Source organism: Leiobunum rupestre, chromosome 2 (assembly GCF_980474605.1).
Source record: "Leiobunum rupestre chromosome 2, qqLeiRupe1.1.hap1, whole genome shotgun sequence".
Lineage (NCBI taxonomy): Eukaryota > Metazoa > Arthropoda > Arachnida > Opiliones > Sclerosomatidae > Leiobunum > Leiobunum rupestre.
Window position 1 is genome coordinate 85,733,775 of NC_143385.1, and position 13,660 is coordinate 85,747,434.

A 13,660-nucleotide genomic window follows, 5' to 3' on the forward strand; every position below is an offset into this window, starting at 1 on the left:
GGTATAAAGTTTCCATTATTTCAATCAGCACTATAGAAACAGTAACATGCAGGTCCAGGGGGCCTATTCTGTAAATATATTCGAAATCCAATTTTCGATCGAAAACTAGATTTCGAACTTCGAGATCTCTACGAATCGTATTCGGTAAAGATTTAGAATAAGCATAAATCAATGCAAATTGTCGAAGTCAATTTCGACATGGTATATGGTATCGAGATCGAATTCCCATTCGATTTTTTACAGAATCGCCCCCCTGGCTCTCTTAAATCTTACCTCTTGTCGATTTCCTTGAAGATGTTTTATTTAAGCACCTTTTCAGTCCGCTCGTCTCTATTAAAAATACCTACGGCAAGGTCTACGGGTTGATACAAAGGGATAGGATATCCGTGGCGGAAGTATGACAACCACCCGATGGGCGGTAGGTTAAAGTACTCCAACGACCCACGGCGTTCTTTGTCACCTAGACCACGGCCAAATTTGGCACTCGCGCAATAGCGGCCAATACATTCGTTGAAGTTTCTATGTTAACCTACGAACTAAAATATCTCTCGGCGTTGAGCGCCCCTAGCGGAAAATTATTTTTAGAATAGTTTTTGCATTGAAGCCAATATAATAATGAGCGTGGTGCTGAACGCCGATAGTTTATAGCATGGTTAACAGCGGGAAAATCCTTGTTCATGGAATTTCGGCGAATCTGAAATCGGTCTATAGAAGGACATTGCTAAGATAGTCCAGAACATTTATCCAAATATATCAATATTGTAAATGGAATATTTACTTAAATACGTAGTCAACGAAGGAACGTTATTTCCTTGTATACAAGGGATTGTTTATAACTTTTACCTATAAATGAATAAGATTTCGCAATCATATCTACATAAAGTGGATATTTTTCGTTTGTTCCGGGATTTCGGAATGGGGTAAGTAGAGTAATCCCATGACGTATTTTAGTTCGATTCTGTGGTGGCGAATAGTTTGAGTCGGTGTAAAAGCGTTTTTCCAAAAAGGCTGCGTGCGACTTTTTTAGCATATAAATTCTGGCTCTTTTACACCTCATTTTCAAAAGGATTAAAAAGAATAGCCCTAAAATTCTGGTGTAGAGTATTTCTCGGGCCCGGAACAGGCGAAGAGTTCGTTTTAGGGTTAAATGAGTACACCTTTAGTCCGAGAACAGGCGAAAAGTATTCAGCTATATCATGAATGTTTTAATTTTAATCATGAATATCGAACTGTATAAGGTTTTCTAGCCTTAAGGTCCGTAGAAAATAGACTAATAAAGGTTGCCTATAAAAGGCAGTTTTGGTTTTGATCAAGTGACAGATTTGAGAGCAGACGAATCTGTGTGTCGTGATTAGAACCCTTTACGCGTCTAGTCGACAATGTAAAGCATTAGGGAATTGAATGAAACATGTAGTCATTTTAGTCTTTTATTATTATTCATTTTAGGTATGTATTATTTAAGTAATTTAAAGTCTTTTTAAAATAATTAATATTTATTTCGCTCATAGAAAATGCCGGGAACACGCTGCTCTATTGGAATTTGTAACAACTACTATGAAAAAACAAGGTTTAAAAGTGAAACGAAACAATTTAATATTAACAACTCGCGAATATGTTCCGAACATTTTCTTGAAAATGATTTTGTACCAGATCTAAAAGCTAAACTTCTCGGAGAAACCCCAAACCGCATCCTGGCGGAAGGTTCAATTCCTTCAATTAATATTACCAAATGTACTTAAGAAAACCAAGGTAATTTAAGTTATCTGGCAAGAGAAACAAGAATTCAAATACGAGAGAATGAGAAAAACATTCTCAATACATTAAATTCTGTAGAAACATCACAACCTGCAATGTTTAGTTCACCTAAAGTACAAAAACCAACTAAGTCAACAGTATTTACTACAATTTCTCCAATTAAGAAGACTACAACTTCAGCAACTCAAATTATGTCTAATTTGTCAACCAGAAGTTTATAATAAACCCCTTCGGGGGAAGTATTCAACTTCACTTTATTTGTGATACATCATTCCGCGGCACTTCAGGGGTTTTGCTTAAACGTGGCGGAATACAAACAGAGCCTACTCGCGGTTGGTTATAATCCTACGCCACGAGCGTTTGCCGCCGTTATCCATTCCGTCGTCCGCTTTAATAAACTAGACTTATGTAAGGAACGTTTACAGTACAGTGAGGGTTGGCTGGGTTTTTTTGGTTGCAGTAAACTTTTTAAGGAATGCTATTGCGATTTTGTAGAATTATTTTAATACTAAATGAGATATTTTTTGTATTCAAGATTATGGAGGAACTAAAAAATATAGAGAACTTTATGGAATGTTTAGATGATATATTATTTAGCTGTAAAAGCCAAACGTTTATGTTTAATATTGATGTTCAAGGAACTACTATTCTGGAATTGCATAACTAATTTATTGACACTCTGTGTTTCAAAGCTCTTTTACAAGCTTTAAAGCGCCCGGTGCAGAGACGTTTTGCGATTCCTGTTAATTTTAACAGGATCGCAATTTAGCGATTCAGATTTAGCGAGCTGTTTATTTTGCGATCCTCGCAACCGAAATCGCGGTGCAGAGACGTTTTAGCGATTCCTGTTAATCGGCGACGCTGTAATTTTTCCGAATTTTTATACCCAAGTCACGGACCAATAGGAGAGCTCGAGTTTTGACGCAAAAAGCAATCACGTGGTTATGGTTGGCTTACATTTTGATAATGGAAGATTGGCTCTTCTAATTAATAATTTTCTTACTCTAATTTTATTATTAGTTTTTATAATTTTTATAGTTAAATCCGTTATTTTATTAAAATATATTTATATAATATAGCCACGAAGGGAAAGCAAATCAGTTTCTGAAGAATGAGAGGTTATCCAAAATCTTTTTTAAAGCCATAAAATAGTGCATGAAAATGTTTTTTCTGATTATATAATTTTCTTACTCTTATTATTGCATTTATTACACAGTTTAATGGTTTTTTTATTTTAAAAATATATTTTGATAATATGATTTGGGCACCAATAAAATAACGAATGAAAATAAGATTAATTACTATTATAAGTCAACATTTTCCGAAAAGAATTCTCTGTTAGAAAATGAGCCATATCATATTGTTTTTGGGAATATATTTATTTCAAAACTTAGCTGATAGCAATTAAAATAAATCTAGTTATAAAATAAATAGAAAAACAGCAATTTCACGAGTGTACAAAAATTGGTAATTGTCTAAAACAATTTATAGCTAAATATATTGATCACACGTAAAACAATGGTCCTGCTTTTTGATATACGTTGTTGTTCTACCTTATTATCTGGCATTTACATAGCCTAGTCAAGGTATAAATTGTAACAAATGATATAAGCGTGGAAAATTAACTGACAAACACTTTTACGGTACTACATCAAATTGGCTCGGTAAGCTCTTGATGCATTCCAAATAAACTTGACTATTTCTATACATCTTTTATCGCAACTCCTAGTCTACCTGAGGAAAGGTTTCTTCTTAGTAGATGAGTTGGTATAAACGCGGGTTGATAGTTAAAGATCTTTGATACACTGAACCAATTCACCATGTCATTACTGACTCATTAGTTAAAACCCAGTGCATACACTACCAGCAAATATGGATCTATAAATAAACCAAGCATTAAAATTACACCCAAAGAAGTAATATATAAGATTCCCTATTATAATTTATTCTTACCTGTAAAGTTGCTAAGAGTGGCTGGCTTATTTTAGTGTTTCGTAAATCGTGATTGTGGTTAGGCCTTAATTGGCTCTGACAATAATTAATCCTTTTTGGTTGATGTATAGGTTCTTTTATATTTTTAGTTCGCTTGCCACTAACTGATTTCTTAATTGTTGATTCACGAGTCTGAAATGACTTATTTAAATTATCTTTTATATAAAAATTACATTGTGTTTCCTTATTAACACCACTGCCAACTCGGTAGATTCCCGCCATTTTATTTTTAATAAAAAAATCCTCCGATGTCGACCTCTGGTACTACTTTTATTTTAAAAAACGTCATGATTTTAAGAACGAATGAATAGCGACCGTAGTGACGCGCGGTTTTTGAACTGTCGCGGAATGATGTATCATTATAATAACATGGGCTCAATGGGAAGTTGAATACTTCCCCCGAAGGGGTTTATTATAAACTTCTGCTAATACGTCACTTTTTGACAGTATTACAAGCAATGATAGCCGATTGTTTTCTGATTCTGCGGTACTTGACCTAAGCCATTCTGATCATATCCAAAATCAAGATTTTGGCAATTTATTGAATGAGAAAACTGATATCGAAAATCATTACTCTAATGTAAAAAACAGTTGATTTTAGCAGAAAAGATGCTCAAAGATAAAGACACTACAATTGCTCAACAGTCCATTGCCATAAGTTCAATGAAAAATGAGATTAATCGTTTGAATAAACAACAATTTAAGTTATCTATTATTAAAAAGAAAAAAAAGAATCATTACTTCCTAAGTTTCAGGATATTTTTTTTGGAAACAAAAAAGGGCACATTGGACAAACGAAGAAATATCACAGGCTTTCACTCTTCGTTACTTCAGCAAAAGTTCATATTTATACATGAGAAAAGAGTTAAAGTACCCTTTACCTGGAATTTCCACAGTACAAAAGTATGCTTCCAAAATAGATGTAACTCAGGGATTATTAAAAGATGTTTAAAAAAAATGAATATAGCTGGCCAAAAGATGTCCGACCTTGAACGATTAAGAGTCCTAAGCTTCGATGAAGTTAAGATTAAAGCATGCTATGAGTACGATGCTAAACGAGATAAAGTTGTCATGGTTAAGGGGCTCTTTGGAGATTGGAAACAGCCTATTTACTTTGAATTCGATCAGTAAATGACAAAAAAATCCTCTTTAGCCTGATCTCCGAACTTCACTTGATTAATTATCGTGTGGTTTCTTGCGTCTCAGACATGGGTGGTGGTAATCAGGGTCTATGGAGGGAGCTTGGAGTATCTTTCACCAAAACTGCAATCTTCACTCCACCAACTAAAGCTCCAGAAACAAAAATTTTCTTCTTCGCAGATGCGCCTCACTTATTAAAATTGCTCAGAAACTGGCTTTTAGATTGCGGATTTTCTCTAATTGATGGTGAAATAGTAAGCATCGAACCAATAAAAGCTTTACTAGAAATGGATTCTGGAGAAATAAATGCTTGTCATCGCGTCAGGCCACTACACATACTCTGCAAGAAAACTGAGCGTCAAAATGTGAGAATGGCAGCTGAGCTTGTGTCAAATTCAATTGCTTGCGCTTTGTGTCGTTTTATGCCCGGAGAGAATAAACAAGTTGCTTTAGATACTGCTGACTTCATCCGATTTGGTAAACGATTGGTTTGATGTTCTGTATAGTAGAATAAAGACTGTAGTAAATTGCCCTAAGAAAAGTGGATATGGTACTAGTTTAAGTATCAAATACAAGTGCTTGGATGATATGATTCAAGTTGCCTCAAGTATGACATGTATAGGAAAGCAAGGATTTCAAGTATTCCAAAAAGGCATTATTATGACATCATTTGGTATCAGTTACATACTGTGTCACCGGTTAAATCAAGATCTTTTACAGAACTATTTCTCTCAACTTAGAAGTAGAGGTGGTCTTGATGACCACCCCACCGCTTTGAATGCCATTTACAGGATGATAATAGGGATGCTAGGAAAGAACCCTGGAATGGTGCAGAATAATCCTAACACTATATCACAGACATCAGATAAATTTATAACAGCAAACTCTATACGGGAACTTGTAGAAACTGCAGAGCATAGCAATAATAAGAAGAAAACAGAAACGTATGTTGTAGCAAATGTTTTGCGTTCAGTTGGGATTGATGTTGACAATCTCTGCGAACAGAATAAGTCGCAACATGAAGATTCTGCTCTACATTTAATTGAAACGACACAGCCGATGCTACAGAATACCACTAATAAAATTACAGGAAAATGTACAAATTTAGATTTATCAACAACCGAACAAATCGGTCATGAATTTATTTCGGGTTGGGTTGCAAAAAAACTAAATATAAAATATCCTAAACTTGTGAAAGATGAAGCTGAAGACTCAAAAAAGGATCACACGTACTCTAAAGCAATCCCATCGTGGATCAGTGAACTTTCCTATGGAGGATTCTGGATTAGCAGAGCCGTCGAAATATTTATTAGACCATTCTCAACAAATCTAAATAGTTCTTTCTATAAATTAATTACGCTTATCCAACTTGTTTAACATGGGTCGTTCTACGTCAGTGAAACGTCACTACTACGTCACTTCCACCCGAAATAATTGCTAGGTCAGTAGGTCACGGTTTTTTTTAAAAGGTTAGGCCTAGGCCTAGTGCTGAAAATGGACTAAACAAATTCTACATTTACGAAGTAAGTTGTTATTAAAATAATTACGTATAATATATACATAGTTTTAAAATATTACTGTTTTTAATAGACAAAAAAAGAAATCTGATAAAATTAAAGCCATTAACAACAAGATAAAATTACCTACTGGAAACTGGACGAAACAACTTAAAATAGTGCCAAAGATTTTTAAAGAAACTTCCATTATCAAACATCACAGGAATGCTAAGGCCAAAAAGCATTTGACATTAGGATATAGAATGTTCAAAGCTAGTAAAGTATCTGATCTACTATTAAGTTCTGGCTCCAGTTCTATTTATCAGCCTAGTTCAAGCAACATTTCTCCATCAGCCTCCCCTTCTAGCATATACATCAAAAGCAAAGTAGAAGGCTCCTTCACTCTCCATTCTAAATATAATGTAACTATTCAATTAAGCTCCCAAACAGGTTTAGTAGAAACCGCTTGGTGCGGTTGCAAAGCTGGGGCTGGAGGAGCCTGCAAACATGTAGGAGCCGTACTTTGGTACATTTTAGACTGTAAGAGAGATGGGAAGGTATTCGTTCCGATAATCAGGCCTGCACCCAAAAAGCACGAACTTGGAGTGCACCAACAGCGCAAGGGAGTGTTTCAATGAAAAAAATTGATCAGCTTGAATTTGTAAGACATACTCCAGGAAATTCAAGTGTTGCACTATTAGAAAGGTCAAAAAATCAGCTAAATTACTGCAGGGTCATTCCATGTCAAATGTCCCGTTTTTGAAAAAAATTCCCCACGGCACCATGCGCGATTTCGACGAAAATTTTCACGTTAGTAAGTAAGATAATTTTGGTGGGAAACCCAAATTCTTAGCTCTAAATTCATCGTAGTTTTTAAAATATGATTTTTTAAAAATATTATGTATAAAGTGTTCATTTTCAAAACGCCGAAAGTACCGGTATTTTCGTTCAAATAATTCTAAAAGTATTAAAGGTAGCCCCATCAAACTTTTTACACTATAAATATGGGTAGTAGAGAGTATATAGCATAAATATTATACAATTTGTTTAATTAGATTTTTAATTATAAATTGTTGAAAACGACGACTTTTACTCGAATGTCGCCAACTGAGGTAAACTAAAAAGGTTTCTGTCGCGAAGGTATTAAATATGAAATAAATATTGAAGTTTATAATAAGTAAAATGGACCCAATAAACACGAAAATTGCGTTGAAAAAATTCTAGTAAATTTAGTTTCTTAAATATAGCTACTTAAACCGATCCATTTTTTGAAAAACTGCAAAACATGGTAGTGCTTTAGGGGAAATTACGGTATAAAGGACAAAAATATACAGAAAACAAATAACACCGTTCGAAAGCTGAGATTTCAAGCTACGAAATGCATAAATAAAAAAGATGTATATGAGAGACCTTCAACCCAAAAAATAACTCTTAAAAATATGCTATTTTATCTTAAAAACAAATGTTATTTTACATTTTATAATACAGAACAAAAACTTTAGAGCAAAATATTTTAATTTTGGTTTGGTTTTTGGGTGTTCTATTATTACTATTAATAAATCCTTCAATAATTAAGGAACTAAACAAGAAATAAAAATTTTATCTGCGAAATTTTGATCGAAACAATGAAAAAAAATTATTTTCCAACGTCTTTCAGGAGCAAAATTTTCTTGTGATCTAATTTTCTAAGAACAATTAGAACATAAGTTTTACCATCAGAACGTATTTCAGGTTTAACTACTGATATTATATTTAGAAGACGTATCTGTTAGTTTCTTTCGTAGAAAAGATCTTAAGCTTTCTTGTCCAAGAAGAGAAGACGTATTCTGGGTGCCGTTTCAAAATATAATATCAGTAGTTAAACCTGAAATACGTTCTGATGGTAAAACGTATGTTCTAATTGTTCTTAGAAAATTAGATCACAAGAAAATTTTACTCCTGAAAGACGTTGGAAAATAATTTTTCATTGTTTCGATCAAAATTTCGCAGATAAAATTTTTATTTCTTGTTTAGTTCCTTAATTATTTAAGGATTTATTAATAGTAATAATAGAACACCCAAAAACCAAACCAAAATTAAAATATTTTGCTCTAAAGTTTTTTGTTCTGTATTATAAAATGTAAAATAACATTTGTTTTTAAGATAAAATAGCATCTTTTTAAGAGTTATTTTTTGGGTTGAAGGTCTCTCATATACATCTTTTTTATTTATGCATTTCGTAGCTTGAAATCTCAGCTTTCTAACGGTGTTATTTGTTTTCTGTATATTTTTGTCCTTTGTACCGTAATTTCTCCTAAAGCACTACCATGTTTTGCAGTTTTTCAAAAAATGGATCGGTTCAAGTAGCTATATTTCAGAAACTAAATTTACTAGAATTTTTTAAACGCAATTTTCGTGTTTATTGGGTCCATTTTACTTATTATAAACTTCAATATTTATTTCATATTTAATACCTTCGCGACAGAAACCTTTTTAGTTTACCTCAGTTGGCGACATTCGAGTAAAGGTCGTCGTTTTCAACAATTTATAATTAAAAATCTAATTAAACAAATTGTATAATATTTATCCATGTTACTCTCTACTACCCATATTTATAGTGTAAAAAGTTTGATGGGGCTACCTTTAATACTTTTAGAATTATTTGAACGAAAATACCGGTACTTTCGTCGTTTTGAAAATAAACACTTTATACATAAAATTATTAAAAAATCATATTTTAAAAACTACGATGAGTTAAGGGCTAAGAATTTGGATTTCCCACCAAAATTATCTCAATTACTAACGTGTAAATTTTCGTCGAAATCGCGCATGGTGCCGTGGGGAATTTTTTTCAAAAACGGGACATTTGACATGGAATGACCCTGCAGTGTTAAACAACTACATCAAAATGAACAGAATGATGACAAACATAATATGACTTTGCGCATAGAAAGCTTAGTTGCGGAACGATTTACACCGCAGAATAAACGGTCCTTTCTATCTCGGATTCAAGCGGAAAACAGTTTTCGTCCTGCTGATGGAGCTGCACTTCATTTACCTCAAGAAGCAATTTCTACATTAACGCATCCTACAGTGCGACAAATCCCCTTGCCAAGGGGACTGCTTGAGATACCAGGGAATGAAAAGCTAAATTCTCTAATTGCACTTACATTGAAAGATGCTGTAACATTAGAAGTTGAGACTAGAGGACAATCTAACTGTTTATTGTGGAAATCTGAGCGAAAGGAAAGAATCACTGCTTCTAAATTTGGAGTAATATGCAAGAGACGCAAAGAAGCAAATGAAGCCTTATTGAAAGCAGTTTTCAGTAGCACAGATTTGTCCAGGAACATGTACGTTCAATTTGGTTTAAAAAATGAAACAACTGCAACGATGAAATATAAAATCATTCACCCCAATGTGACCACATTTTCAGTAGGTTTATATGTTAATCCATCCTTTCCTATGCTCGGTGCTTCTCCAGATTGCTTAGTGTATCACGAAGATGTAGGATATGGATTACTAGAAATCAAAACTTTATCTAAATGCCATTAATTAAGCCTAAGCATTGAGAAAGTACTTGCAATTAAATAACCCAGTGTAAATTTTCTGAAAATTGATGAAAATGGAAAAATTATCTTAAATCGAAATCATCATCATTATTTTCAGATTCAAGGCCAACTTGGTTTGACAAACCTCGAATGGTGCGATCTACTAGTTGACTGTGGCAATGACAAGCCTCATTGTGAGAGAATACCTTTTAATTCAACTTTTTTTTATGGTACAATGGTTCCTAAACTTATGTCAATTTATGTAGATTGCGGCATATCATATTTTGAAAAGCTAAATGAGTCATTTTAAATTATTACAATGTACCTGATTTTTTTTTAAATATACAGTGTACATGAATATTAATGAACAAATTAAAAAATAAATGAGTTGAATATTTGATTTTTCACTTAAATTTATTAATGAACTTATTTTGCAGGAATATCCGCGATTTACTTTTTAACATCAAGTAGCGGTTCGTTACAAAAATTAACAAGGTAAACACAAATTTTCCAGATCTTATTGAGTTGCTTATGCATTGTATTAGGAAAAATAGTACTTAAAATATAGTATTTTTTAATTATTCGTATGACCCTTTCAACATGGATCCGTACGCTAGCTATCTCTCTAGTTTCCATTTCTTCTTCAAATGAAAGCTGAGCTTTATTTTTCCAAAATGGAGGCATGTTCAGTCCTACTTCTTTGTCTTTTAAAAGCTCTTCGATTAGAAAGCCCTTATCACTCATAACACTATCCCCTCTCTCTAATAAATTGATTATTCCGCTTTGTTCAGTAAGCTCTTTATCTGACATACGCCCAGGCACTAACTCTGAAACGAAGCTTATGAAACCATTAGGCGTAATACCAATTAATCCTTTTGCGGTATTATGTGTCTTGTACGAAGACCAAGTATCGCTTTGAGCTCGAAAGTCATTCGGTTTCTGAATAAACAACTCTGAAGCATCCAAAATGACGCGAGTAGTAGAATACTTATCTTTGAATTCTTCAGGCAAATATTCATTTACCAAGGCCCGAGAAGGCCACATCTGTAATTGCGAGAGTCTTCGGTACAATAGGTCGATCCACGCAATACATATATTGGACACTGTTGACAATGAAACGTGGAAACGATAAGACAAATATTCTTCAAGAAGACCCACTTTTAACCGACACAACACCATAAAAAGTTGATCTCTGAAGGGTAGAACCATTGGACGACCGACATTGTCCGATTCTAACCGATCGCTTTTTCTTTTGTAACCTGATGCCCCATTATACAATTGTAGATTTTTTAAATCAGGTTGAATATATTCAAATAAGTCATTAAAGCCTTCCAGGTTTTGGCAACCTGTATAAAATTTAATCATGGAAGGAGAATGTGAAACCTTTTCCAAAGAGAATCTTTGGGATTGTTTCAGCTCCATCTCCAGATTGCGGACTTTGTTTTGGTATTCTAAATACTTAAGCTGGAGTGAGGAAAGGCTATCTTTTAAACCTTTAATCTCGAGTTCCATGCTTTTCTTTTCTTGTAAAAAATCTATTTTTTGTTTTGATTTCAATTCTTCATTTTGCAAAATCAATGCCTGATTGAGAGCTTTTACCTCTTCATGCTGCTCTAATGCGGTACGAAGCTGGTATATCTCATTTCGTTGTGATATGATAATTTCAGTTACAGACTCGGAAGTGATTGTTGAACTGTAGTTATGATCTGGAAACTCGAAAATTATAGCGTTAAGATTTGAGTTTCTCAAGATATCTAAATGGTGTTTTAAGACTAAAAAAACTTACCATCAAATCTCTTAACAGCGTAGTTGCTTTCACATGTAGAGTTAATCGATTGAAAAGGCACGTCTTCAGCTTCTTTTTCTTGGGTTATTTCCACTTCATGAGAAACATCAACTCAGTGATAATTGAAATCACTACCAAAGTATTTGGGTACTTTGTCTCTAAAGTCTTTACGACCGCTTCTATTGAAGTGGTATCCACAAACCGTATGATGATTCAGTCCAATAGGTTTCCGCAAGACGGGTGTACACCATGGCCTTTTCTCAGAGACCTTACTAACTTCTTGTGTATTCGCAGTTATCACTTCTATCCATTGCCTTCGTAGTTCTTCATTTCTTGGAAACGTATTGAATGATACATCAGGATTTCGGAAAGAAGAGCTTTTACAGCCTGGCACGCAGCAGCGTCGACCCACCATTATAAGGCCATATATTTCTAAAGAAGTCAAGTGTAAATTCAGGATTAAAAAAATATCTCTGAATCTAGGTATCTAGGCTTATTCAATGTGTTTGATGGTTATTCCATAGACAAACAAAAGATTCTATTATTTGTCTATGGTTATTCCTTGGATTAATAATAGAAGCTAACACTTCTATAATTAATCCAAGGTTATTCACTATTTACTAAGCCTAGGCTACTAAGGTTATAACTATTAAATTAAATAATAGAATAATACACACCTTTGTAGGACAAATTCCACGATGATACTATTTATATTTTTAATTTGAGTTTGCTTAAAAACCGAAATTTTAAATATAAACGATTAAAATAAACGTCGACCGGCGAAAGTCCAATCACAGGACTGGCAGATTTGACTAAATTCGTAACGAATTTAGTCGAATCTGCCAGCCCTGTAAAAATATTCTGTTAAACGTCACTGATGACGTAGTATGTGACGCGTTAGGAACATGCTTTCTTCCTCCCTGCTTGTTTTCCCCCCGAATTTATAGAAAGAACTATTGAATTCAGAAAATTTCACGGTGAAAATATAAACAAAGAAGACCATGCTATTGAAATACTAACCCTGAAAGTACACCAGCAAATTCCAGAATTTCCACAGGATGTAATCAGGTGTTATCATAAGCCTATCATAAGGTCCCCATAAGAAAAGATCTAGGCCAAATTTTTGACGATCACATACCCGTTATTAAGAGTTAGGTAATCAAAATCTGCACCTCCTAGTGGCCACATCCTCAACTACGCATTTCTGAAATAAATTTCCCGAAATGCATTATGAATGCGCGGAAGGCGTGCGCGAACGTTTTTAAACTTAGAACCACACGGGAGAAATCTCCGCCGCGAGCCCTTAGCACCGTAGCCAAGGCTTAATCACAATTTAATCACTTTCAAACTTAAATGATTCATCAGAACCTAAAACTGGCTTTTAGAAATAAGATAACTTGTTTCTGAAGGTATTTATTTTTCAAATTTGAGATTTAGACGCGTTTTGTGTGGAATTTATCAACCCGAGCGTGGCTGCTCTATCAAGTAAGAGAATATTTTAGATGTAAATCATGTAGAAATTTTGAAAAAAAAGATGTCGCTACTGCCATATTGTCGTACGTTAATTTTCTTCTCTCCAGGACAACGCCGTTAATATGGGCCCCTATGGTAGACCTTTGTTTATGGGGACCTTATGATAGGCTTATGGTATTATGTGACTTTTATTCGAATAAAATTTTTAAATACATGTATTTCTGACAATACGTAGACGAAGAAAGTACTGGAAGAACTCAGGAAGGAAGAGATGAAAAAAATACAGAAAATTTTAAAATAACTACTTGGTTTTATGTGTTTTTTTTAACAACATTGTTCGTAATACACGCAAAGACCTTTAAAATAACTACTTATATTTAGCTAAAGTACCTGATTTTTATTCACTGAAGGATTTAATAGTTCCTAATACATAGCTGTGATAAAATTGTGGGTGAAGTATTTTATATTAAAGAAATAAAAGTGTAATG

At 33.8% G+C, this 13,660-nt stretch overlaps 1 protein-coding gene across 1 annotated transcript in view; it reads right to left on the reverse strand.

Moving 5' to 3' along the window:
• Positions 1-13,660, reverse strand: part of LOC149960199 (glutamate receptor U1-like) — a 33,735-nt gene that overhangs the window by 10,224 nt on the left and 9,851 nt on the right. The window lies entirely within an intron of this gene.